The following is a 27,863-nucleotide window of genomic DNA, read 5'->3' as shown; positions in this document are numbered from 1 at the left end:
AGGAGAAAAAGGGGGTTCACTAAATTTCCAATTCGCACCACTATCTTGTGACATGTCATTTGAAAGGTAAAGTCAAAAGGAACACAATGGCATGAATAAAACATATCTACGACGATCCTCGCATGGGCAAAGATATGGGCAAACAACCCCTTACATAAAAGAGTGTAAATTAAGTCCTAATACTCCCGGATATATTCCAAATTTAGGATATCATGATCACAAAAACTGCTAGTAAAAGGTTCTGTAAAATTGGATGCATGACTGACAGCGATTGGCAGGATGTCGGATATGTAGCACGCTGTGAATTTAGGAAGCAGGTCAAAGCGGTCGATTGGTACTATCTACCTAGCTCATGTGACCTACCATGATCACAAAAGCTGGTAGTAAAAGGTTCTGTAAAATAGGATGCATGACTGACAGCGATTGGCAGGATGTCGGATATGTAGCACGCTGTGAATTTAGGAAGCAGGTCAAAGCGGTCGATTGGTACTATCTACCTAGCTCATGTGACCTACCATGATCACAAAAGCTGGTAGTAAAAGGTTCTGTAAAATAGGATGCATGACTGACAGCGATTGGCAGGATGTCGGATATGTAGCACGCTGTGAATTTAGGAAGCAGGTCAAAGCGGTCGATTGGTACTATCTACCTAGCTCATGTGACCTACCATGATCACAAAAGCTGGTAGTAAAAGGTTCTGTAAAATAGGATGCATGACTGACAGCGATTGGCAGGATGTCGGATATGTAGCACGCTGTGAATTTAGGAAGCAGGTAAAAGCGGTCGATAGGAACTATCTACCTAGCTCATGTGTCCTACCATGATCACAAAAGCTGGTAGTAAAAGATTCTGTAAAATAGGATGCATGACTGACAGCGATTGGCAGGATGTCGGATATGTAGCACGCTGTGAATTTAGGAAGCAGGTCAAAGCGGTCGATTGGTACCATCATCCTAGCTCCACCATATAAAACATACGGTTAAACAACTTATGATACATCTTTATTTAAAATTACATGTTTTGTTTGGTTTTACCATTGAGTCTTAAATGTATACTCGTCATGGTCATTAATTATTTCAAATAATGTTAAAAATGTTTTGTCCAAGAAGATACCAATTATTATAAAAAATTAAATAATTGAAAGTTCTTCAATTTGTACAATATATTTTTTCTTCAATATATATTATGGATATTATATATATATATATATAATATCCATTATATATATAAAATATCCATAATATATATATATATATATATAATATCCATAATATATATATATATAATTCATAATATATATATAAAATTCATAATATATATATATATAATATCCATAATATATATATATATATATATATATATAAATATCCATAATATAATATATATATATATATATATATATATATTTGTATATATACCAGTACCTTCTTACCAATATACCCTCAATTATTCAAAAAGTAATCTAGCTTAAATCTTACTCAAGAAGAATGCCTATTAGTTTTGGTATTGGCAGCTCTAAACTTTTAAAAACGTGTGCCATAAGATAAAATTCCAAAATAATCGCTGTATTTGCTAGCATTTATCTGGAGTACACGTTTGTAAAAATGTGCACTCTTCAAAAAAATGTGATCGTGTGATCAAAACTGCGAGTTCTTATTCAACTCAAAAACAGAAAAAAGGAAAAAGATAAAGGTGTTCTGAAATAACGTTAAATATAAATCTCTTAATGTGGGCTATTTCAAAAACAAAATTAGGAACGATTATTCTTTAAGTGTTTAAAGACGACCACACACGCCAAGCCTCCCACTAACTCTGAGTGGGGCGTCGTGTAGCATTGTATGCTTGTGCATTAGAAAAGTGTAATTATTATTGTTTCACTGTCACACCGCTATGGGATCACTTGTTTTGTTGACACAATTCATAAGGTTCTCAACGGTTCTACATACTTCAACTTGTGTCATGTATGTAAAATAGATTTATGTCAATACATTAAGATAAATAAAGACAAGTGTATGCATAAAGCAGTAACGTGTGTTCTAACTAATTATCGCTCATAATCGAAAAGAACATGCTTGTACTTTTTCATTGTTCAACAAGAATATGTAAGTACATACTCGTATCCATAGTAATCTTGCACTAATACTAATATATATATATATATATATATATATATATATATATATATATATATATATATATTATTATTATGACTGAGGCTCAACATGTGCATTCATAGTTCAAACAAGATCACTTAAAACATATAAGGAGGATACAGCGACTAATTAACACAGTTAATAATAAATGTAATTGTTTAATTATCTTACGGAGTATTGTAAGATGATTCTCAATACAACTGTTACATATTTATGGTTTATTTATATATCATTGATATAATACTCATTTCGTGGGTTAACTGTATATCTATGCACTCGAATCTCTTTAATCTCAAACATTTTATTAGTTTTTTTCGCTCGCCAGAGTGCGTCGTCACGAGGTTTTTTTACAACTGATCAACTTTTTCAGTATTACATAATTATATTTCCCAAAATACTGAGAGAACAAATATTTTAAATGATATACACTCACTTGAGTAATTTTTAAAAATGAAATGATTTTGTTGGACAAAATATCGTCTAAAACCATTGATTTAAGTCTTAGTCAATTATATAAATCCCCCATCTTCGTACCCTAACAGGACTGTTTCAGGTTCAGGACAATTTCATGCAGGGCCAAAATGAGTGCTCCCGGAACTCTTAGTAGGAACTTTAGTACTGAAATGTCAAGAGATAAATCATGGAAAGTGATGGAAATTGAAAGAATATTTATTCCTATGTAGGATATATTCCACTTCTCTTGGCGCTGTCTCTATAAAAAGCGCCACAAAGCCTCCAACAGGAACGTTTACGCAGTGAACTTTCTCTTAGGAGGCAATAAGGTTAATAATGTTATTCAAGAAAATATTTTTTTACTAATCCAGACTTACTGGAGCAGGAAAAGTTCCAATGAAGAGGCATTTCATAGAACTCCAACACCAACATGTGTATCAATGAGACAGCTTATTGTAAATTAGGCCTTCGAAAAATCCGTAACTCAGTATGGACAGCTAAGTACGTTGTTAATTAAAAATTATCCTGATCACTGGAAAGATCGTCTACTTTGCACACTATGTTGCTTTAGGACTCTAATATTTGAACATCGAAAACCAGAGTTGATAGGATTAAATATTTCTTAGTTAATTTAACCAGTATTTTCAGTTTCTTTACATTTATAGAGTGAAGGCATAACAAAAATACCAACACTTCTTATTTCAACATCGTGACGACAAGCCAAACCAATTAATTTATTCTGGATTTTAATTAATGAAGTTCGGAATGTGCACATGTAAGTTATTAAATATGGTTTCCTTAGATATTGTAGGACAGCTGAAGGACCAAAAACAGAGGGACATTAGCTTGATCCGACAGAACATTCGCTATGTGACTATAATTTAAGAAAACAAACGAACGCAGTAAGTCTGTGAGTATAGCATGTGGAATCACAAAGCGATTCAAGAGACACTAAGTAAATACAACTTTTGTGACAAAATTTCGTCGAGGGGATATCGCATCCATTTCTCACTGATGACGTATACGATACTGATTAGGTATACAAATACTGATATAACTCCTACACTTGACCGGGGAAATAGTATGACATTGTGAACAATGATATGAACAATGGTATGATATTGGGAGGCAAGAACATGTACTTTACTGTGTCATATATCACCTTTACATATGGATGACAGCTGTCATAATGTAAGTACATTACATACAGTTAATACAACATAGTTCTACATTCATATTACATAGTTCAAGTGTTACTGAAATTGTGGTAGCTGTTCAAGCAAATAAACGGAATGTTGCATAGAAATTGCGAGCAAAGCCTCGAATATGTGCAACTTATTAATAAAAGTCTAACAATATACGTACTCAACATTACCTTGTATATTATTTCACTATTATATACATATATCTGCATTAATAATAATGGAAAGAATTTTAAATAATAACTTACTAATATCCTAGATTTGTTAAAACCCTAAAACTGTTAACCGTCAAAATTTTGTCGGTCAAACATTCCCTCGTATAATTACTTTTTACAATATACTCCGGTAACGTATCGATATAATTCATGCACCATTGGATTCGGGAAGAAAAATGCTAGGGAACAGATGAGTTTTATTCCTCTTTGTATTATGGTTATGACGTAGCAAGCTTGTCATTTTGAACGTAAAAGAAAACGACGCAGTTTGTTGTGACCGCCATATTGCCGCTGCCGTTCTGTATCACTTTCGTGCCGAGCTGTGGATATTTGTAAGTTTTAATAGTTTTACGCGTGTTTTAGTGTCGTATTTAATGTGTAGTGTGTTGTTTGATGTCGTAGTAGTGTAAACATATATATTTTAGAATAAATCAATTTCTATTTACTGAAATATGTTTGAGAAATTACCGGCTTTGTGTAGGCTATGGCAAAATGACTTGGCTAAAATTCATTTCACATAGTTTGTTATTGTTTTCACTTACTAAACGTTATTTATAGCAATCTTTTAGCTCTGAAGTAACTATTTATTTTTGGTAAATAGATAGTTTTCACAATAAAATATATATTTCCTGTAATATCTTTGGTTATATATAATAACTGTTTGGGTTATTCTATATTTTTTCAATATATTTAGTTATATTTATAGTTTTCTAACTACATAATATTTCCTATTACTTATAAACCATAAATTTATAAATTTTGATATAATACAAGCTTTAGAAACGATTTTATATTTTGCTGAATGAAAATTATTCGCAAAATTTTTGAATAATGGCAAAATTTAACTGTTTTTTTTACTTTTCAAAAAATAATTTATGGTAATTATTTCATTAGTACTGTATATTCTATTTTATTCTAAGTAATAAAATATGCAATATAACATGTATTCATAGATAAATGTATTAGCAAAACTTGTTTTAAAACCAAAGTCTTACGTGTACACCCAATTTTCAGAATTTATACGCATCGCTGCTTTTTGTTCTATAGTTTTATGATGCTTTCATAAATGTGTATAATGTTTATGCTTTTCTGAAACTAGATAAAATTTGACACAGAATGGCTATCTCACTTATAAATATTTCTCACTATAACTTCATTTGCTATGGTCCCCCCCCCCAAATTCAAGAAATATTTTTCGTAAATTTTATATTTGATTAAAAAAAGTGTTTATTAGAAAATTTTTTATGGTTAATTTTACAATATAGTGCAATTCTACGTTTAATTCTGAACACAAAAATATATACTCTTATTTATATTGCTTTTATTTTATATTTTTAATAATTTTTTTTAAAAAAACCTTGCGCGAAGCTCCAAAACAGCCCGACACTACAGGATGAAATGACCGCCAGTTCTAGGTTAAGTTGATGTTTTAACTTGTTGCATGGTGTACTTTATAATTAAGGAGTTATAAAATATACCAATATTATAATTATTTAATAAGTTTCATCTTTAGAGAAATCAGTATAGTATAGTAATCATTAAAGGAAAACACGATTTGTACGCATTTCTTAAAATGAGGGTATCTTAATGAAAAATGTGAATAAGAGAAAGAGGGAGCTGTGTTTGTCCCACAGCCCTGTACTGTACACTGTACAGGTACACACGCACGTTACTCTGGTAGCGTGGTTAGCCAATGTTAGTCGAGGTAGACGCCACAGCGTCTAATGGCACCAATTTTCCCAATTAGACCACCGTATTGCTGCGCTGGTACTAACATTTTAAATGATAGAGTCGTAGTTCTTATTATTTTCAGTTATACATGCAGGCATTACACAAGTTATGGAAAATACATACGCCACATATAGTACATATACATGTAAAAACACGAGTTCACCAAAAGTCACTTTTTGTTCCAATTTGTAGAATTTATTAAACATTAAAGTAAGGTATAGCCATTTTCACTAATATAATGAATACTCGAAATTATTTAACGATTGTTAGGTTTTCCAATCACACGTTGGTTTGCTCAGTAGAGCCAAAACCATCCAAATACTAATAAATGAGTGACTAATAGTAAGAGATCTGTGGTCGAGTCTATGCGGGATGAGTAATTGTGACACTTACTCTCATACATCTATGAGGTTTAAATATAAACGTGTACATTTCATCAGTATTTCAGTATACTTAAGCCCTTTGTATTGTTAAAATCTGTTTAGTGTTTGTTATTTGAATGTAATCACTAAATTAAAAACCACAAAAACCAAGAGGCCTACTTTTATTTTTAAGGTCTTTGGACAGCATAGCTGTCTTCACCTCACCAAAAGTGAACAAAACCCTCCTACCAAAAGCTCCCACAAAACAAAAAGTTATAAGTATTAGATTTTTAAGACCGCCATCTCAAATAAAAATCAACCTATATAAATAAACACATGGTAACCGCAAGGAAGATTCTTGTCGCTCAGATCCTTTTCCCGACTGTCTGGATCTGATGGCTTTCGCATAGGCAAAGGAATTCAGTTCTGCATCGCTTGTAAAAATCCTGAAGTTAATCTAGTTCTTTCCTCTGGTGATTTCGATACAATCGTTGATAACTAGCACTGCTGGACATTCCGATTACTTTCATCCATCCAACTTTCAAGCCGTCAGACTCACTCCACTAGTAGACAAGCATTTAGACAGGATTCAGCAGACGAACGAAACCAGCTACATTGACATATTTAACATGCTGTCAGTGTTACATTCCTTTACTATCTTTTCAGAAAGCTTGTTCAAAGTTCAACGTCACATCTATCTCCAGTCAGATGTCATATGTTATAAGTTCACATAAGGAGAAGATGTGTCTAAGATGTGTGTATCTAAGGTTTCTCTGGAAAGAACTATTACCTTGGATTGGACTTTATCCTATATCCATGCCACAGTTCATAATTTCGTAAACAATGAACATAGATGGGAATATTAGAGATATAGCCTCGAAAAGTGTTTGATATATAATATGCAATAATACACCTCTTAACACTTTTTGATACATTTTATTTTGTACTACATAAAATCTATCAAAAAGTGTTAAGAAGTGTATTATTGTATATTATAGATGGGAATGTAATATATATCTTTATTTCATAGTGAATGCCTTTTGAAACCTCACAAGCGTTATTTTTTCTGTAATCAATAATCTTATTCCCTTTTTGGTTGATCGACCTACAAACTTTTCTGTTTCGTGTTGGCTGTTGTTGCCAAAAATATGTACTTTTGAGTTTTTTCACAATGTGTTTCGGTTTTACCACATCTTGTTTGTTGCTTGACAAAGCTTATATCAGTACAGTTTCCCAGCAGCAAACAGTAGTACAGCTTCAGAGCAGTTTCCGATTGTAAATGAGTTGAGAATCGATTTGCCTGCGCTGGAAACAACTACTGTATTCCAGCACTACTACTGTACTGAAGTTCTTGCGGGAGACACGGTTGACCAGTGCGCATTATAAGTTGGACAGACTAGTTTTAAATTGAAAGAAAATCAAGATTTGAGCATCTCAGTCTGTTTAGTGACTTGGATCATCAGCTTTGGTAAACATAGATATATTATTACATAGATATATATTACCTCACCTTGAGCCTCATTATTGTTTCCTTACATCTACAGTACGTATTCTACGATATGAAAGCATCACTTACAATGGCGTTACCAATTAGACACGTACATGCATGGAATATTCAGATGAGTACATTAAGGCATCATGAGAATGTGTGCGATAAGGTACAGATTGACTTTCAGTACTGGCTGGATTGTAGCAAAAGATCTGGTTTCTAAACCCCCTTCAATATAAAAAAGAGAATAGAGCTAGGGGTTACATTCACGTATTGAATAGACATTAAGTGGTTTAAAAACCATAAAAGTAGAAAAATCGGGATTATTAATTACTGAAACTGTGTAATAGGTTAACTCTAATCTTTGCGTTGAACTCCATAACTTTGAATGTGCTCGTCTTAAAATGCGGGATCTCCAATAGCGCCTCCTATCGTTAGCCATTGGTAGTACCAGTTCTAGAAAATCATCCAATACGCATTGGCAGCTTGAATTATTGGTGGTAACTGGTGGCTGGGTAATCATTGGTCCTTTCACCCAGTTCCGGAGTTGTATAAACTAAGGGGAATTAGTGTTTCGGATACCAGCACCCTGTCCCACCGATCATATCTTATTTATATCCCTTTTCTCGTTTCCCATTTATAGAGCTGGAAGTATTATACAAAATTAAACCAAGCTCATCATACACAATATATTTCAATAGGCAGCCAAATATTAATAATCAATCAAAGCTATAGATCTTCCAGTAGAAAACAGCAATATCTCTAAAGAGAAAAGACTCTCTAAGATTCTTTTTCATAACCTTTTAAATAATATGTTAACGACATTGCAAGCATTTTATAAAACTCTTATATGTACTTCGTGTTCTAGCCAAAATTTACACTTACTGTCACTATGTGTACTTAAATGCAGAACACCCAAATGTTCATTTCCCCATTTAAAAAATTGAGTTCTTTTATTTAACTTATATTTAGTGATCACATCAAATTATTAGTAGGCCTACAATCGTTTATCAATAATAGTTGCATATTATCCAAGCATTATTATTAGCACTCTAAATAATCGTGGTGCTGATTTATAAAACTGATATGTTTATTAAGAGAAACTTGTTCACAAAAAACCACATTTTGCAATGCCATTAGCAGGAACAAGGAAGAGTATCATTGTATAGATAACATTGGAAAGGTATGACCGGATAAGCTCTGGTAGCCGTAATATTAACTGATGTTATTCACGAGACTCTTATACGTGAGGCAGCAGACGATAACCTGATCCCGCAGACCCATTGGCGCTCTCTTGACTGTCATCAATACTCGCCACAGATTATTTGATTGCCACAGTAAAACCTATATATTTGTTTCTTCTTTTGGCTGTCATTAATTTTAAATTAATCTATAATAATGTTCTGAAACCATCGAATCTCGAGCCAAGTGATAGTACACTACGGAAAGACGACATTATTGATTGTAAACCTTCTACTTCTAAAATAGAGTTAACCTCAATGATAGATAATATCGATACTTAGCCAACTTTGAAGCATACAAACAACTCTAAACAGGAAGTCTATAATATTCATGGGCAGAGGTTGTCTCCGCTCTCAAGTATCATATCTGACACTTATCCTGTTTCAGTTTAGATCAACATTAGTCTGGACAGCATCAAATGCAACAGCCAGCAATAAAGTATACATGACGTTTGTTCGGCAGGTGGAAACTCTGTGTTCAGTACCACGTGAACAGTATCTGTTACATGGCAACCATCTCGATACTGGATCTAAACTTCACCTTCCGCTCGCCGTGCATAATCTTGTTGGAAGGAATTTTACTGGGAATTTAACCAGCCACGTATAATCTATCCTGGCATTCCAAGAGCAGAAAAAGCAACCCATCAACAGTTGAATCAAGGACATTAAGACTCTACACAGGTTTAAAAGCCATCCTTCTAACTATGAGGTTGTCTAGTGTCCAACTCCTCTCCTCTCTTAGGTGCGTCTTGGAAACAAACAAGTCATTGAGCTTCTCAGAAAGGGACACTTCTGTAACAACCAGAGTGTAACAACTCATTACGACTTATGAGTGCTTTCTAATCTTCCCAAACTCAAACCAGTGATGATGTAGACCATATCCCTAGTTCACTGACGCACTGTAATGTGGAACAAGGCTATGGGCAATCCTCTTTCTCTTTCTGCCATACAAGCAATCTGAATCACCTACATAGCGATCAAGTGCCCTTAAACTACTCAGCGTTACTACATCAAGTGATAGTGGAGATATAAAGACTTCAAGATACTCTGGACTTCAAAAAAGCCTTCAAACCAGATAAACGTAAATGAATCTACACGCCTTATTTGGTCCATACTCCTTATGTTCAAGGTAAATCTTGCAAATGCAATTATGTTGGACTTGCCGCCAGAGACAAGGGAGACCTATATTAGTTGGCCGTACTGAAAGTATCCAGAGGAGATAATTCTGTATGGTTTATCTGCACATATTACTTTGACTCAGTATTTCGGGGCACTACATTCAGCCACAAGAGTTCAAAATACAGTTAACGAATTTTTTCCAGATTTACACCGCCACTCTGTTAAGGGTGTTGGCACAACACCCATATGACTCCTTACCAGCTACGTCAAACACTATTGAGTTCTACTAAAAGACGTTTTTTTTCTATATTCCTAACTAATCCTACCAAAACTAATGACAGAGTGGATTGGCTCACATTATCAAATACATTTTACAAATATAAAACTACCTTATTAGTTTATTTGCTGATGCAATTTTGATTTTACTTTCGGAAAATAATACGTAAAACTATGACGTTCACTGCACAGGCATCGTAAATACACCGATGGAGCAAGTTCATTACTTCCACCTCCCAAAGGTGTCCGATATGTCTGACAACCTGTGGCGTGATGCTGATGGCTCGAGAGTGGGCTGGTAACATTCTTGAAGGACAGGAACGAGGTTAAAATAAGAGTTATAATAGATATTGGCATGCCTAAAAATGCTATCAAGTTTAGTTGTAATGAGAAAGGGATCTTGGTGGCCAAAACCTCCACACCGTCCACTATATTCCCAGAATTAAAACCTGGTACTCCCAAATAACGTCCAAACTCGAATGCTCAATTATCACAGTCCCAGTTATACCATCCAGCTCCGCTCATATTCCCATCATTTTTTAACCCATACAAATTTTTGCTATTAAGGTTTTACTTGATACCGCATTTTTGAGGGCCTCAAAGGACATAGTTGGATATTGTATGTTTCTATTGACACTCTCAAGAGACACTTTTCAAGATACAGATTTTCTTATCGAAAAACAAACCAGTTAAGGTTAATGTATAATTTGACTTAGGATACGGTATCATAAAGACATTACCAACAATATTCTACATCCCTCAATTCTGAAAATTTTAGGCCCTCTCACCTTAGAGGGGAATTTAATAGATATGAATTTATTTATTATCCTACTAAAGTTAGGACATTTTTCTTCATTGATGGACTTTGTTGTCAGCCTAATACAAACAATGAATACAAACAACATTTGAGAATACCGTTTATACTTTTTTTAAATTGTAGCCTTTATCGTGTTATCAGAAACGTTATTATATAACCTTTTTAATTTTGAGTAGTTTTATGCTACAGAGAACAGAAAACGAACAAATTAAGAAGTGTTTGGTAATCATGTCAAGACCCCGATCCTAATAGATGTATACAATAAAATATATATTTTATTTTAAGTTTACTTAAAAGAACATTTTTTAAGGTTTCATTCTCCAGAAAGTTTTGTTTGACCAGTGTAGTTTCTTAGATCTCATAAAAGTGCTAATTCCAAATACTGTTATCACATGTTATTAACTATTAGACATAAGGTCTATTACAACCTCTCCAAAAATTTCCTTAAATTACAGTGATATAAACGAAGAATGTTTTTCATAGTAATTGATTGTAACGCTCACACATCCATGAGCTGCGTGTAGCTAGATTATGTTCTTGAAACATCAAAGCGATCAGTGGTTTAAACAAAAATTCAATTTAGTAACAAGAAATAAAAACTAAAAAAATCTGTTCAATCAATTATTTTGTTACTTTTATTTGTTTAGTATTTATTTCAATATTTATAAATAATGCATTCTGTATGTATTATTGAATATTTTTTAACCTTTTGAAACAATATTCCCATAATAATTTTTTGTCTTTAATTGTTGCCCTTACATTTTATTTAAATTATTTAAACTAACAACAACGCCATTTACATTAATTTTGTTTTGATCAATTTTCTTCATAAAAAAACATTAAATATTTGTATTTTCAATGACTTACAATAAACTTTCCCGTAGAGGGGAACCGTTGACGACATACTTAAGAGTAGAAAACTAATTATTTTATTGAAACTATTCTTTAAGCATCAAAAATTGTAAAAATAGCGTTGAGTCAACAAACACAAAACAGTATCTATTAAATTTAGGCTTATACGTGTTTAGGTCGATGTTCTATCAACGTGTCTTTCCCCTGTAAATAAAAATGACCATTAAAAACGTTTAAATGATTTAACTACTATGCACAAACTACGTTTGTCTACACAAAATGTCTATTGAACAAATAATTGTTTGCGTTTGGTTAAAATATTAAGCTAATGAAGTAAAATATACTAATGATTATTAAACCTTACGGTCCTTCCAAGTCAAGTGTATTACCGCAAAAGAAAATAAAGCCAATGTATCAAGCAAAGTCTTGAATTTCTCTTTAATTGCGGTCTAAACTGTGGCTTAATTTCAAAACTGTAGGCAGCGATCTAATCTAATCAAACAAGTAAATACATGCGAGACCTTAGACCAGATGCTTGGGGATCAATGCTTTCCAGTGTAAGTTATGGCGAATATAACGTTTAAAAATTGGATACGAATGAAGATCAGTTGAACAGTTGTGCTACTCCTTCTTTAAATAAATTAATAACGAGGCACAACCAAATAATATAACGTATTTTCTTACAGGTGCACTATGTTACTTCATACATTTAGTTATTTTTATTATTGCATCATGATATATTGAGGAGTTTTTCAAATAATATTGTATAACAAAGAAATACTAAATAAAACTCCTTCATATATAATCTCCTACTAACTTGTTGCTCTACCCAAGGGGCAACTCAGCAATTAAAAAGTATAAAAAGAATCCGAAGTTATTCATACGTTAAGATCGATGAAAAAATAATGTGATAATATTTTATTAGAAAGGTATAAAATCAATATCAAATAAAGATAGCGTTCATTAACATTACGGTTTTACTATTTCCTACAAACACGCTCTTAATTTAGTAATATTTTTTTTATTTTTAGAGACTGAAAATAGGCTGTCAAATAGTATTTTTCAAAAATAATTATATATAACATTCAGAATTTAAGCCTCTTATATATTTAATATCATTGTAATTAAAATCGTAAATTTTAATTTAAATCTACCAATATTTAGGTTAGTATTAAGTTATAACAGTATTAAAGTTAGCTACACTCTACTCGTGATCAGTATTCGTGCCCTTTCAAAAGTGTGAACAAAGAAACTGTCACTTTACTGAAGAATTGACTGCTATAACCACTAATTTATTCAAATAAAATGTGCGTTTATTGCATGTTAGGTGAAATAATTACTTTTTGTAAAATTGTTTAATAAATAACAACCACGTTACTGTGATCAGTCAGTCACATGATGATGTACTGGATGTGTTATAGCGTAGCTATTGATAGTAGGACTGTCAGTACTGTAATGTTACTGTTACTGTTATAGCGGTTACTATACGATAGCTTACATCTAGCATGGGGAGAGGCGGGCAGTGTGGAACGGCGCGCTACGCTAGGACATGCTACAGAGACACTCTCGCTCACAAGGCAGAGCCCGGACTGACTGGGCCACCCTCGCCACCCCGACAACACCCACCCCCACCCTAACCCACCACCGTGCCTCGTCCTAGCTCTTCCTACCGTATTTGTATAAAGTACAGTATTTTAACTGTTAACAACTCTTAATCAGTATTTGGCTTATCACAGTTCCAAACAAAACTAAACCAACTACCAACAAAAACACGACTTGTACTGGAGAGTCAGGCTCCTCCTCCCTCGAGGGAGTTGTACTCTTGTTGCTGCTACAAGTAGGGTTGATGGAATCTTGACTAAGGTTGCATGCATACGTTCACATAAAGGCTTTTCCTACTCATGTGAGCACATATTTTACACTCCGGTGTAACAAACTTCAGTTTAAAATTCCATGAAGAATCAATACTCATACGATAAATAATGTGGGATGGGAAATAAATAAATAAAAATTCCTTTTATTTCCAAATGTCTTAGTTTACAGACTGCTTTTCATAATGACAGGTTAATTAATATGAATTAATTACATGTAAAGCAAGACAAAGCTATACATAAGATAAACTGAATCAACGATAAACGATAAATTATTGGTTCCAAATAAGATAAAAAAATAATCTTGTTAATTATGCGTAAAATCCTTAATTATAGTTATAAATCACACTATACCGTGTTCTCTGATAGTAAGGAAGACCGTTAAACACTCGGGCCGAATTAAAATAATCCACTGGAATATATTGTTTAATTAAATGAGTACATGCATAGGTTATACCTACTAATATTATAAATGCGAATGTAAGTTTGTTTGTTACGTTTTCACGTGAAAAATACTTAACCAATCATCACAAAACTTTGTACACATATTCTTGGAGGTATTAGTAGTAACATGGATACTTTTTATTACTAAATAAAGTTTATTTTTTACGAAAAATAAAAACAATTTTGTCCAACAATCTCAGAATCTAGCTACTTCAACGCCATCTAGCATTCCAGTAATGAAGTTCCAACCCTGAGAACATACATATATGACTATCAATGATCATTTTATGTACAACAAAACGTTAATTATAATCGAAAATAAGGTTTTACTATGGTTGAAAAAATAGATGAATTTGGGTTGCAAAGCCCTCGACGAAACACTGGGGATCATTTTAATAATGAAATTGCACGAGAGCTAGATTATGGTTTCATAGCACTGCTATATCAAGTGATAGAATTAGTCCCTCAATTACTTCCAGAGCAAAATCTTGTTTTCCATCAGGTTTTGCGTAAAATAGCCGGAGTCTAATGGTGTACTCCTCTTTCTCGACGCACCAGGAGGAATCGGAAAAAACATTTTTGCTTATCTTATTATTAATTTATGTCAGAAAAGACAAAAAAGTAGCAGTTGCTGTAGATTCTTCGGGTATAGCTATTAAACGGCGGCCGTACGGCACACTCCGTTTTAAGATTACCATTGAATCTGGCACAGGAAGATTCGCCCATCTGTAATATTAATAAAAATAGTTCACGAGGTAGGATGTTAAGAGAATGTAAGCTTGTAATGTGGGATGAAAGTTTACAATGTCTCACGAGAGTTATAGAAGCTACTGGACTATTCAGGACTTATATTACAGCGAGATAGTACAGATATAATGGGAGGAATGGTAGTTTTATTGGCTGTTGATTTCCGACAAACCCTCCCAGTCATTCAGAGGGGGACCAGCAGATGAAATTCAAGCCTGTATTAAATCATCCAGCTTATGGTCGAGTTGAAAAACTCAGCCTGAAAAAGAATACTTTGTAATTTAATAAAGCACATTTTAAGTTTTTGAAACTTCATTGTGTATAGTAATATTTGAGAAATAATAATTATAGCTAAGTAATAAAATATAGTTATCATGTTAATTCATTTCTATAGTAATGATCTCCGATGCTTATTTAGGTAAAAGCAGTGTAATTATACAACAAAAAATACATAACTATGTGTTTAACGTTTTTTGAACCCGGTTTGGTTCCAAAATAATTTTGTAACTGCGTTCCCCACCATCGGAGAAATTTAAATCTTTATACTTATTTGTATTCATAAATGTATACACGTCTTTGAGAAAAAAAATGTGTAAGACTAAGCAGTAATCATACAGTTTTTTTTTATTTACATAGCAAAATTTGACATTACATGCTTCTAGTTCAATCCATACAAACATGCCTTTTTATAAAAGAAAATTTTGAAATATTTGAAAAATTGTGAGTAATATTGCATGAGCAAATTATTTCAACTAAGAAAGTGCTTTCTATATTGAAGCACTAACGTACTTTACTGCACAAAAAGTAAATAGTTTCGCCTACGCTATATTAGTTGCTAGCATTAACTAAAGTATTAACTATGATATTATTTTACGTTAACAAGCATTACAGGCATACTAGTAAACAACAGATTCAAAACGATTTATTTGTACACAAACTTAAAGAAAGTTTACATATTGATCCCAATATTAATGTTTGATTTCAACCCAACAAGACCAAAGAAGGCGAAGCCCTAGGACGGGAACAATAAATTAAGGGACTAGTCTTTACTATCCAAATGTGGCGTGGGTATTCTATAGTTTAAAGTAAACAACTCTATTCTAGGATTTTTGTTAAGAAAGAGTCATTGTACAAAACATAAATTTTACGGATTGATCCCAAAGTTGAGGCCCGATTTTAATGAAATGTGGCCAAAGGGGGGCAGGATTGAAGCTGGGAATAAAGCAACTGGCCTAAGTCATGACTCTTCAATCAAACTTCATTCAAGCCAAAGACGAAGTGTAAGATTTTCTTTGGAATTATTTCAATCAGGCCACTATAAGGTTAGGATGAAACGTTAAGGCCAAACTAGAGATTTCATCCAAATCTTATGAAAGCTTTCTGCTTTGATATTTTATAACTTATGAGTGCTTTAGGCTCAAATAATAGTTTGTGATATTTTTCACCTTTACACTGTGAAATAACCTCATCAAATTAAAAATCGATTTTCGTATTTGGTTTTTAAGGGAACGTGATCAAATTTATATTTTTATTATAAAACCTAATAGATTTTATACTTATGACCAGAAACGCCATGTACTTGTTGCGTAGTCGGTGTTTAGTTGAGTTAATTGTTTTTATTTCAAAGTTACAGCTCGAAGACAACTTCCTTGAAAACATAAAACATGAGGAATAATGTCAATTCCTCCACGAGGAATTATAGACTTTCACACTAAAAAGTGTGGGACTTTATGTATACCAATATAAAAACTTCACAAATTTCTACACTACGTTTTTTTAATCCAAGTTCGTTATTAAAACCAATGGGATCTGGTATAAGCCCTAAATACCAAATACTATTTGCAGTAGTTATTATACGAGTATTGTTAATGGATTTTATAAAAATTGTTTTAGGTTGGTTTTAAGGTTAGTGCTCGATTTCAGTTAAATATGACCAGAACGACAAAACCACTGTAAAGCCTTTTTTTATTTTATCAAACTGATAATTTTGAATGGATTATGTATAAACTATGATTTAAGCATAATTTTACTGCATTTGGAGTACAGTCTTAGGGTGAAAGAGTTACCCGATACTATTTTAGAATCTTTCTTTTTGGAGGAATCTCAAGAATAAAGTATAATTGTGTTTTACGGGATGATGTGTTTCATTGTGGTAAATTAACTCTGTCTCAAATGAGAACTTTACCATGCTAATATAATGAATACATTGTGATATCCCAATCGATTACGTAGGAAGGAACTATTTTACAGTTGATTATTTTGTTATAAAATAAAACTATAGCATTATGCTACCTGTCATTAAGAACATGGCCCCAAGGCATTTTTTATTCATATTAGGTGTTTTGTACTTAGTATATAAACATGTATTGTGTTGGTGTAAAGCGTTCATTCTGGTAGAACATCCATTTCTGAAGCATCCGGAGTTAAAAAGAATGGGTTTAATGAAAAACATCTGACGCATACCGTGTGTGTTCAGTCATTGTTAGAGACCATACGAAAGATTTGAACTTAATTAAATACAGCTTATAGATACAGAATTGAAATGTCTTCAGGCAATTGAACATATTTTGTATTATTACTGAAACTCGAAATTTGTAATTATTTTAGTTAAAAATAATATTCAAACACAAACATTGTCCATTAGATGTTGAACAAAATTGCAAATTGCAGCACTAGGTAGGCTCATAACATCTCTTTTACCAGTTAGTTAATTTGCATTGTATGTATATACTTTAATTTGAACAAATGTGTGATTGCTCTAACTTATCCCATAAGTATTGTGTACTGATTCTTATAAGATGAAACATAGGCAATACATGAGTTATAGTACAGTACTGATTATGAAATTAAGTAATTGTATCATTTTTGCAATCTAACCGTTAGGTGATGCAGAAAACTACTCAACACTATTAGTCAAATTGGCGTTTTGCAATACAGAAAAGTAGTACAAAATCACAACTCAATAGTAGTCTAAATATAAGGGTACTCACCACGTACACTCCCACGTTCACGCTGTTGGTGCAACTCTTCCTGGTCCAATCCGGATTTCCAAGATCCTTCAAGTTTGTGAGACAGGAACTCCCCCGCTGAGTAAAACTCCAACCAACGTCTTAATTGATTTAACAGTTTAACAGTTAACAGTTAAGCTTTTTTCATACTATTTGGAAGGATGTTAATAAATACATCACCTGCCTGAGAAGGCAGCCGCTTTTATGCCATCGTACGGAGATTTCTCTACCACGAACGTTGATTCGTGCAAAACGATACATGATACATAAGTTGATACATTATGGTCTCCAATATGTAGGTGCAAGGGAGTCTCATCAGCCTCAACTCGACGAAATCTGGTCAGCATGACTCTCTGTAATTTGAAATTATTCTAATCGTTTTTATAGAGTTTATAATCTCGTACACTCCGAGTTGAGTATCCCCTCCCATAATGTGGGTTATGTCAATATGGCCAAGTAAAAACCTTAAATTTAACCCACTGAAACTACTAAACGTAATTTCAAGAAGGCCCAAACCGCGATTGAAACTATGTTTTCAATGTTTCGGGCTTAGTGCTATTTCATTAGCAAACTGTTCGGAGAAGTGACCAGCTAGCTATCAATGAGGATGAAGGCACCGATGTTAAGCGGTCATGAGTTACCGCACTGTGTATTCCAGTTTTTTGTGGGAATATCGGTCGTTGGTATTGTCACATACACCGAGCAAAGCTTTTCCACAATTGTAAAGGCCTGGCAGAGTCGAAGGTTTGAAGCCTTTTGAAAGCTGACTTGCAAGGCTGTCTGAACTTTCTATGGTGTGGAATCGCTTATTTTTCAATTAGAACTTTGTTGCACATTCGAATACCATCCCATATGTGAAGAAGGGCACTATATTTGGGAAGTGCACCTCAAATTAACGGCTTTTGCCAATTAAATGACATGCCTCTTGGGAAATTGTTTTCTAAGCCCTAACTGTACCTGTACTACAACACAAGCCAGCAGGGTGTTTGTTCTTGGGCAAAAGTGTAATGTAGTAGCACTCCTGGACACATGGTTGCTGGGCTTCATTCTGGACTCGGCGTAAAAGTTGGATAATAATAATTGAGGATAAGGTCTGCAAGATCTAGTCTTTGTAAATTTATGGTTTGACAGCATTATTAGAGTAAGATGATAACTATTATTATGTAATTAATGTAATAGGAAATTAAATATTATTTTGTATTGGATTAGTGGTATACAGGGTGATTCATAAAAGGTGTGCAATATTTCAGGACTTGATACAGGTCATCAAAACAAGGAAAAAACTCCATTGCACATGGGTCAGAATCTGCAACGAGTTACAAGGACGCCACTTTGAGCAACGATTATGAAAGTTTTACAGTAATGTAATCATTGATTTCTTAATAAAAAATTTCATGTTCAATAAAATTTTTCAAACACATTGAATTAATTAATTACGCTGTTTCACACAATTGCCATGTAAGAAAACCCTATACCCAACCATAACGTAGCCCTATTAACATTTTTTTTTTATTTAAAAACCAGGATTCACAATTGGTTAAGAACTTTTTTTAAATTTATCTTAAAACAAATTTAAAAAATAAATATTAAATTTCAGGTTATAATATTGTTCACTATTTTAATAAAGAACCTTAAAAAGTTTATTCGTAAAAATCCACTACATTGTTGTACGTATGTACTTGCAATGCATGGATTTAACCTTTTTTTACGTTTGGTGCTGTAACTCAGTTATTTGTTGTTCAATCTTTTTGAAACAAAAATTGTTGAATTTGGTAATAAAATACGTTAAAAAAAAGTTATCCTGGTGAATTTGGTGTCAAAGTAACCGTTTTAAAGCTAGTACAATTTGTAAATTTTGAACGGCCGCCATTTTGAAATGCAATGAGATATTTGTTTTATTTTCTCTCACTGAAAAGAACCAACACTAGGTTAACATAACTGTTAAGTTTGAATTCTGTATCTTAAGTGGTTTTTGAGTAGTAATTTTTTCCCCAAAAAACACAAACAGACAGACAGACAGTAAACGGTACGTTTCCGGACCCATGTGCAGTGGAGTTTTTTTCCTTGTTTTGATGACCTGTATCACCTTTTATAATATTGCACACCTTTTATGAATCACCCTGTATAAGGTTATACCAATAACGGTACACACCTACAATTATAGAGATGTATTTAACTTAAAAATAACTGGATAATTTTATAAGATCCATTTTTATAGGACGCTTTAAAATATTTACTAATTAAAGAACTGTGGCTATTTAATGAAAGCTAACCGTTAGACGAAAGAAACAAAGTGTATTACTTTATTCTTTATTATGAAAACTAAATAATTAAAAATATTCGTGCAATACTACTTGTGTATATTAAATAATTATGACAGTTTAACATATTTTACTACAAGTAAGTAAAGTAATTAAATATACGAGTAATAATATTTATTTCAGAAGGACAGTCAAAATATTGATGTTTCTGTGCCATATAAACAATTCTAAAGTAATATTGAAGAATAAAACGTTCATGTGTTCAATTATTAACTTATAGCTATTACAGGTTCAGTTGTACAGTTGTAGTGGATTGTAAAATTATCGTTAAACAAGAAAATCACGTTGTATCATTTTTAGCAGTGAAATGTGTTGAAGATTACCTGTACACTGGCCTAGCCTGAGTGTTTGAGCGACTCCCCCGATAACGATCTATAACCCCTTTTACAACATTCCTAACGATGTAAGCTGATTAGCACCATGAATCTTAGCATTGTAATTAATTAAGTCTGATCATGAATAATTAAGGGACTGAGAATTGAAAAGAAAACATTGAAAGGGTTCAGACGTCATTCTTGCCGCATTTAGACGACGAATTGGTACCATTAATTAGCTTCCACGCTAAAACTCTTGGTGGCAATTAAAATCAATGAATAAGAATGTTTAATTGCTATTTTCGTTTGTTATTAAGAAAGATACAAAACCCAAGTAGATATATCTGTTAATTTAAATTAAAGTTATTGCTGTTCCTCCTAGAAATATTTAAACACGACTTTTAAGTATATACGAGTGTTACTGTATAAAAAACGGTGAAATGCATGTTATTGTATTGTTATCCAGTTTTGAGCTACAGTATGTTCCAAAATTCAAAACTATGTCTTTCGCAAATTTATACTAACATCGAAAGAATATTTGTACTCAAAAGACAATATAACCATATATGAGATCCACGGCATTCATTCTTTTTTTCTTCAGTAATCCCTGTGAGTACAACACAGTAAATAAAACACTGAGCCTTATAACTTTTTATGACAATTACATACTAGTTCAAGCTAAAATATTTGGTATAAAACCAACCTATATTCAAGTAACTTCTGCAAGTGTAGTAGTTACAAGAGTGCCTTTTTGACAACATAAATGAAGACTCTCAATGGTCCAAGGTTTACCATTGACAATAGAAGATGTAAAGATAAGAGATAAGGAGTTTGACACCAAATTTCAACCCTCTGAGTCAAATTATTCGACTTCTGTTGTGCGTAAAAACAGAGAAATCGGAGGAATTACGTTCATCAGGAGAGGCTGCGGTGAACACTCAGCCAATTACAGTCAACTAGTACTTTGTACGTATTACGTCAATGTGTGCATATTGTATAGCACATTTTAATATCAGAAGCTAAGATTTCTGCAATTAACAGATAACAGGTAAATACTGGGACATTTTCGATATATTTTTATAATTTTACTGTTGACTTACCAACGTTCTTATAGTTGTGGTAAGTCACATACGGTAGAACATATTTTTATTTTCGAATAAGAATTAGTTGCGACTTATTTCAATTAAAAACACTTCATAATCATTTTTATACCAAAATATATTATTTTTCATGTATTTTTGCATATTTTCTTTGATGTTGGTATTACATTTTCAGTTTCCATAAAGAAATAAGGAATAGGAAACGTCACGAGTATTAAAATTGGAACTACCGATTCATTTTTTGTAGTAGTACAGTATACAACTACAATGAGTTAGAACAAAACTGTAGTTGTTTTTTAATGTTAGTTCCGTACTCACACAAACCTATCTCCATCTTACAATGGAAACAATAACTTGAAATTTTTCTAATATGTTTGTATAATTTATATTATTGCTTAGCGCAAATGTTATTATTTAAATGTTTTTATTTATGTATGATTTTTTTTAATATATCAATATTTATTTGGTTGAAAGCCATTTATTTATCAGTCAGAATAATTTTCAGCTCTTGCTTATTGTGTCTATTTATGTTCCTAGTATTAACTGTTTATAAACAAGGTGTTGCGCTATACACTATAGCCTCCAGTATTAACCTCTTGATTACTCTCGACCACTCTTTCTTCTGACTGAACAAACCGGAACTGCTACAGAACCCAACACAGATTTTTTGAGGTCAATTTGGAGCAAACATGATCGATGTGATCATTATCTCCTGGATCGAACCTGGATTCACATTTCAAAGTAATTCCGAAGACAGGTATACCATCTTTTGACAATAATATAGGAATGTTTGGGACATAGTGTGAAAGTTTATTCCGTGTCCGTTAGGAGGTAGAACAGTCCTGCTGTACAGGAGAATGAGTTATAAAGCTAAGAGTAATTAAGTACCATAATAAAGTAATGAAATTTACTTTAATATAGAAACTGAACGTTCTGGAAATTACTTAAATACTTGTAAAACTCTTTTGGAATAATATTCTAAAAATTATGTTATTGCCAAAAACAAATATCTTGTTGTCATTTAAGATATTGACGAAATACAGGCCGGTGAAAAAGGATTACCTGTGTTCTAACAATTCCATTTTTATGTTAGTGAGTGAAGAGTTCAGCAAAACCGGTGCCTTTACAATACTGCAATCAGCCTTGAGGCAGGTGAGGTTACAGTTATGTAATGTGCCAGTGAATTCCTAATACAGCCTAGAGGCAGAAAAGATATGATAACAGGATAAGACAATTAATCCCAGTACAGCAGGAATGATAAGCTCATCAATGAGTCAGAAAATATAAGGTTACAGGATAGGTTAGTACATTTCTAATACAGCCTCGGGGTAAGAGAGATGAGGTACAGGATAAACCAGTGTATTCCCAATGAGTACGTATGAGGTAGGAAAAATAGAGTACAGGATAAACCAGTGTATTCCCAATGAGTACGTATGAGGTAGGAAAAATAAAGTACAGGATAAACCAGTGTATTCCCAGTGCGTATGTATGAATCAGGAGAGATAATGGTACAACTATAAGCCAGTGAATTCCCAATGCAGCTATGAGGCTGGTAAGGTAATTTTACCGGAGGGACCGGTATATACCGGTTGGAAGCTGGTAATGTTGATGGCTAATGTACCTTTGTTACTGTCCCGAGGCTCGTGATCTATAGATAGGCCTCGAACCGGTTGACCGCCGATGAGATAGGGGAAACTGTGTTGTTTTCAGTACCTAGAATGCTACCTCAATGCTAAATCTTAATTATATTAGTTAATTCTCGTTTATGGCTGACAATACAGAGGGGGATAAGACAATTTATAAATTATATTCTAGGCTAGCACACATAATGTTAGTAAGTTTTATACAACTAAAACTTGTAATTTTATTTCTTTTTGTACATCAGAATTTATCTGTGAAGACTTCACTTAAAAGACGATGGCGATCTTTAGAAAATGTGAAGTATACTTTCTTAAGAGATTAACGTACTGAGTTCGTAGATCGCACCTGACAGTTCAACCCTGTGTATATCCAAGTTACCGCGAGAAATATCAGTTTCTGTACCGAAAACGCAAACTGCCTTCTAATGTAGAAGAAAATCATTTACTTTCACAAGTGAGATCTTTAAACACCTGATATTCGTTACATTGATGTCACAGGTCAGGTAACTTAAGATCAATGAGCGTCAATGGATGCGCTGTATTTAAGTATCAGTTGGCTTCGACAGCTGCTACACGTTAGTTATGATCCAATGAGAGTTTTTATCTCCCAAAATTTTTTATAATTATCGCAGCCTAAGATAGCTGAGACAACAATAATTTTGCCTGAATTGTGGACAAGTACAGATCAAATGAGCTGCATCAAAACGGATCAATCTAGTTCAACTGTTCCACCCGATATGTTTCGTTATCTAAAGTTGCTTTCTCTAAATCTGTGCTGTGAGAATGCATTTTACAAACCCAAATAAACCATAAATCCGTAACCTAACCTAATTCATTAGTTGAACGATCTCATGAGATCCATAGAAAGGGGACTTAAAAGTAAATAAAACCATGAGATGTTGGACTGTTATAGGCCAATTATGGGACAAACAGAACCAATTTACGTGCAGGGCTCGATATTAAAAGGACTGGGAATCTAATACAGGGGCACAAATAAAATATATAAGATGCAGTTCATTTAAATACAGAGACCTATATGTTAAGGTTATAATGATATGAACGGGGAGGCGGGAGAAGCAAGGGCAGGAAATTAGCTTAAAATTGAAAAGACGCAGGAGCCTAGAGATCCAAGAAAATGCAAACGGAAAAGCTGAGACCAGATATTATGCAAGCAAATACGCCAAGTGGGCATATTTTATTAAGTAGGCGATGATGTTTCCAAGTTCCTAGAGTAATACAGGGATGAAAGGGTTATCTGAACTCAGAGGCCAGAGGATTCAAATTAACGTCTTAACTCAATAAGCGGAGGAACCAACGGTTGGGAGACGTGGGTGAAACGCAAACCCAGAGGATTCAAAACAGAAATGGGTCCAAATTAAGTCGAATGAGTTTATGGAGAAACTAGTATCCAGGGAAAATCCATCGGCTAATACAGAGTCAGTAGGACACAAACCCAGGTCAGTAGGGTAAATTTGGTAGGGTGAAATAGTTGTAAAATTCAACTGAAAAGATTAGTCAAACTCTTGTTAAATCTTCATTTTCTGATAACTCCAAAAATTCAATAGCTTTTTAAAAACGATAAATAAATAGTACTCGGCCAAACATACAAAGGGAAAGTTGCCTCTAATAGAGACATGAGCAAAATGATGTGCCACCAAATTATTGTGATATATTCAATTTAATTTAAACTACACATCAGTCAGAAGAGGAGAGAAGCTACAGGTGTGGGAGGCATGTTATTGATCTGCAGTATGCGGCGCGGCCACTAGGAGAGCTAGTGTATCTCTGCTGCTCAACATGCCCGCACGCTGTACACCGACACTACGGCTTTCAGGTAATTACAATTTATCTCTTGTACATTTTTACAAACACGACGAACAGTCACCATCAGGCGTGCCCAGGAGTATGAATGGTACATTGCTCTGCAGTGAGAGGGTGCGTCACACTACTGGTCACGCATGAGTAGACAGCCCGTCGCTTGAGCTCCAAGTTTTGTGTACTGAAGCCTGGAGTGTCACGTGGTATGACGTCATCATCACAGCTAACACCCTGTTATAGCAGTCTCACATGTATTCACTGCGGTCTTATTTTTCGTGCATAAACACATTAGACTTCGGACAAGTACCCATAACAGTCCTGTAAACATACGGGTACAATCAATCTAGTGTTACGCTCGTTAATATTATTCAAGCTTATTAATAGTATAATCAGTTATTTATTTATGAAAGAGACTTACAAATATATAATTTAACAAAGGGTTTATTAAAGTAACTATATTTAATACCTTACAAATCCAGAAATAATATAAGGTAAGTTATCTGTAAATGTATTCTTAAATTTTATCATATAATGTAAATATTTGTATAAAGCATTCATTTACTTATCATGGAGTGAATTAAGATAATATAATGGACTTTGTTAGAAAGTTTTATCACAAAGGAGAACACAGAATAAACGTAGGTTATCAAAGAAAATGAAATAGATAGGGAAATGTTTTATAGAAGTAGAGAAGAGAAAACAAGCCGAGGAACATAAAAAATTACACAAACTATTCGAGTTTAGATATAGTGTCAGTGACAGGAGCATGTTTTCAGTACACTTACTGTAACAACTTTCCTTCTTAGACTATTTGAAACCCATAGACCAAGTGGTACAATAAGGTCAAATAAGGAAACCAGTTCTCCCTTGAAAACCCCAATTCTTTTCAAAATTAAATAAATCTCTTATAATTATAGGAGTAATAATTAGTTAAATGTGATCAGATGAGACAATAAAACAGACAGAGGCCTGGAAGGTCTCAAGCAGGGCTCAAGGTCCTATGTATAGCCTATGTATAAACGTTGTTTAGTTATATCAGGACTAATAGTTACATGCACATTGACATTTATTTTTTTATATGTTAACCTACAGAAACTTGTTTAGATAAGTTTTATTTCAATATTTTAGATCAGTGGGGTATCACATATTTAAGAAAATGGCAGTTAAGTCATTCTTGAAATCCAATAGAGTAACTACAAAGCTCTCAGAATCAGTAGATATTCAAACTTCATCATGCAGATTTTCAATTGCTTATTATTTCAGTGTTACTTCATGCAGTGTTCCCGTTTTGAGCCACAGTGCCTTCAAAATTAGTTAATCTATAGTTCCGGTTGTAGAAGACAATTATTTTTGGTATTTTTACTGAAATCCTCAATCAATACGTATCTCAAATGATATGTTATTTAAATTATTATATTAGTCTTTTAGCATCTTATATGTTATATAATATAAATAATTATTTTGTCAATTTAGACTTCCTGTATTATTTAACTCCAAATATTACATAGTTACATAAGATTTGAAATTTAAAATCTATCGAACATTAGGTACCTAATATGTTTTGTCTTGTTGATTTAGAAAGTGATTGTATTGAGTAGGTGCAATATAAGTTATTGTATTTTTATATTGGAATTTATCCTGCATAAAACTCCATTTTCAGCTAATTTACCTTAAAATCATACCTATATGAGTGACATAGTAAGTATATTACTATACATCATACACAGGGTGTTTCAGAAATCCAATTAAAAGACATAATTTCTTACAAATGTTTTATATAAAACATACATAATTTCTATTTATATGCTTTGCACCTATAAATAAAATTGATCTCTAAAATGATATCATAAACATTTATTCTACGTCGCATAAAAATCACAATTAAATGTGTATTTAAATTTGAACACCCCGTTTGATCCAGAATTATTAGAAGAAGAGAAAATAAATCTTATCATACACATTGCCTAAAAGACCGAAATCCCAAACAGCAATTGAAGATTTACCTTTAAGTAATTTGCCTTACCCAGCAGAAATTCTCACCTTAGTCCACGATGATAAACTTCATAACACATTGGACATTATATAAAATACCTAATATAATTATATATTTTGTGTTTCCTCATTAAATCTTACATAGGAAAACACATAATCACTGATAATATCGGAATGTCTATTTAAAGTTATTATCAAACAATTTAATATAAAAAGTAATATATTTATCGAAGTATTAAAATTAATAATATTATAAACGAGTGCTCTAAAAGTAAGAATATAATTATTAAAATGTATATTTTCCACCTATCATGGAAATAATGCCATTAACGACTGTTCACAATGCAATTTCAAAGTCGTGCTTTGTATTAGTTTGTTATTCTTCCCCAGATTATCGGCACATTTATCACTTGTATTCGATCTCCTCAGATTGTAATTAATTGTGCCTGTGCTATTTACGTTTAACCCCGGCTTATTTATCACTTTCCAGTATACAATATACTGTTCATTTATGTCCCTACGTAGAATGTTTTCTTAATGAATATAGATTGAATAAACGAGTTCGTAAGTACAAGGATGTCAGATTAAGAAATGTGACACTAAATATATTTTTAACGAATTGGCATAAACTGTGGGAAATCTACACTTCTTCAGAGAAACATCACTGGACCTTCAAAGGCTATTGGGAGAGCTCATCA

The 27,863-nt window shown here is 33.0% G+C and overlaps 1 protein-coding gene across 1 annotated transcript in view; it reads right to left on the bottom strand.

The window, feature by feature from the left end:
• LOC124360491 (protein tipE) overlaps positions 1–13,493 on the bottom strand; it is a 69,461-nt gene extending 55,968 nt beyond the window's left edge. Inside the window, exon 1 of the mRNA XM_046814165.1 lies at positions 13,409–13,493. The gene's annotated coding sequence lies outside the window, so the exon portion shown is untranslated. The remainder of the gene's footprint in view (positions 1–13,408) is intronic.
• Positions 13,494–27,863: the final 14,370 nt, after the last annotated feature.

The sequence above is a fragment of the Homalodisca vitripennis genome, chromosome 4, assembly GCF_021130785.1.
Source record: "Homalodisca vitripennis isolate AUS2020 chromosome 4, UT_GWSS_2.1, whole genome shotgun sequence".
NCBI lineage: Eukaryota > Metazoa > Arthropoda > Insecta > Hemiptera > Cicadellidae > Homalodisca > Homalodisca vitripennis.
This window is presented reverse-complemented; position numbering and strand designations above follow the sequence as displayed.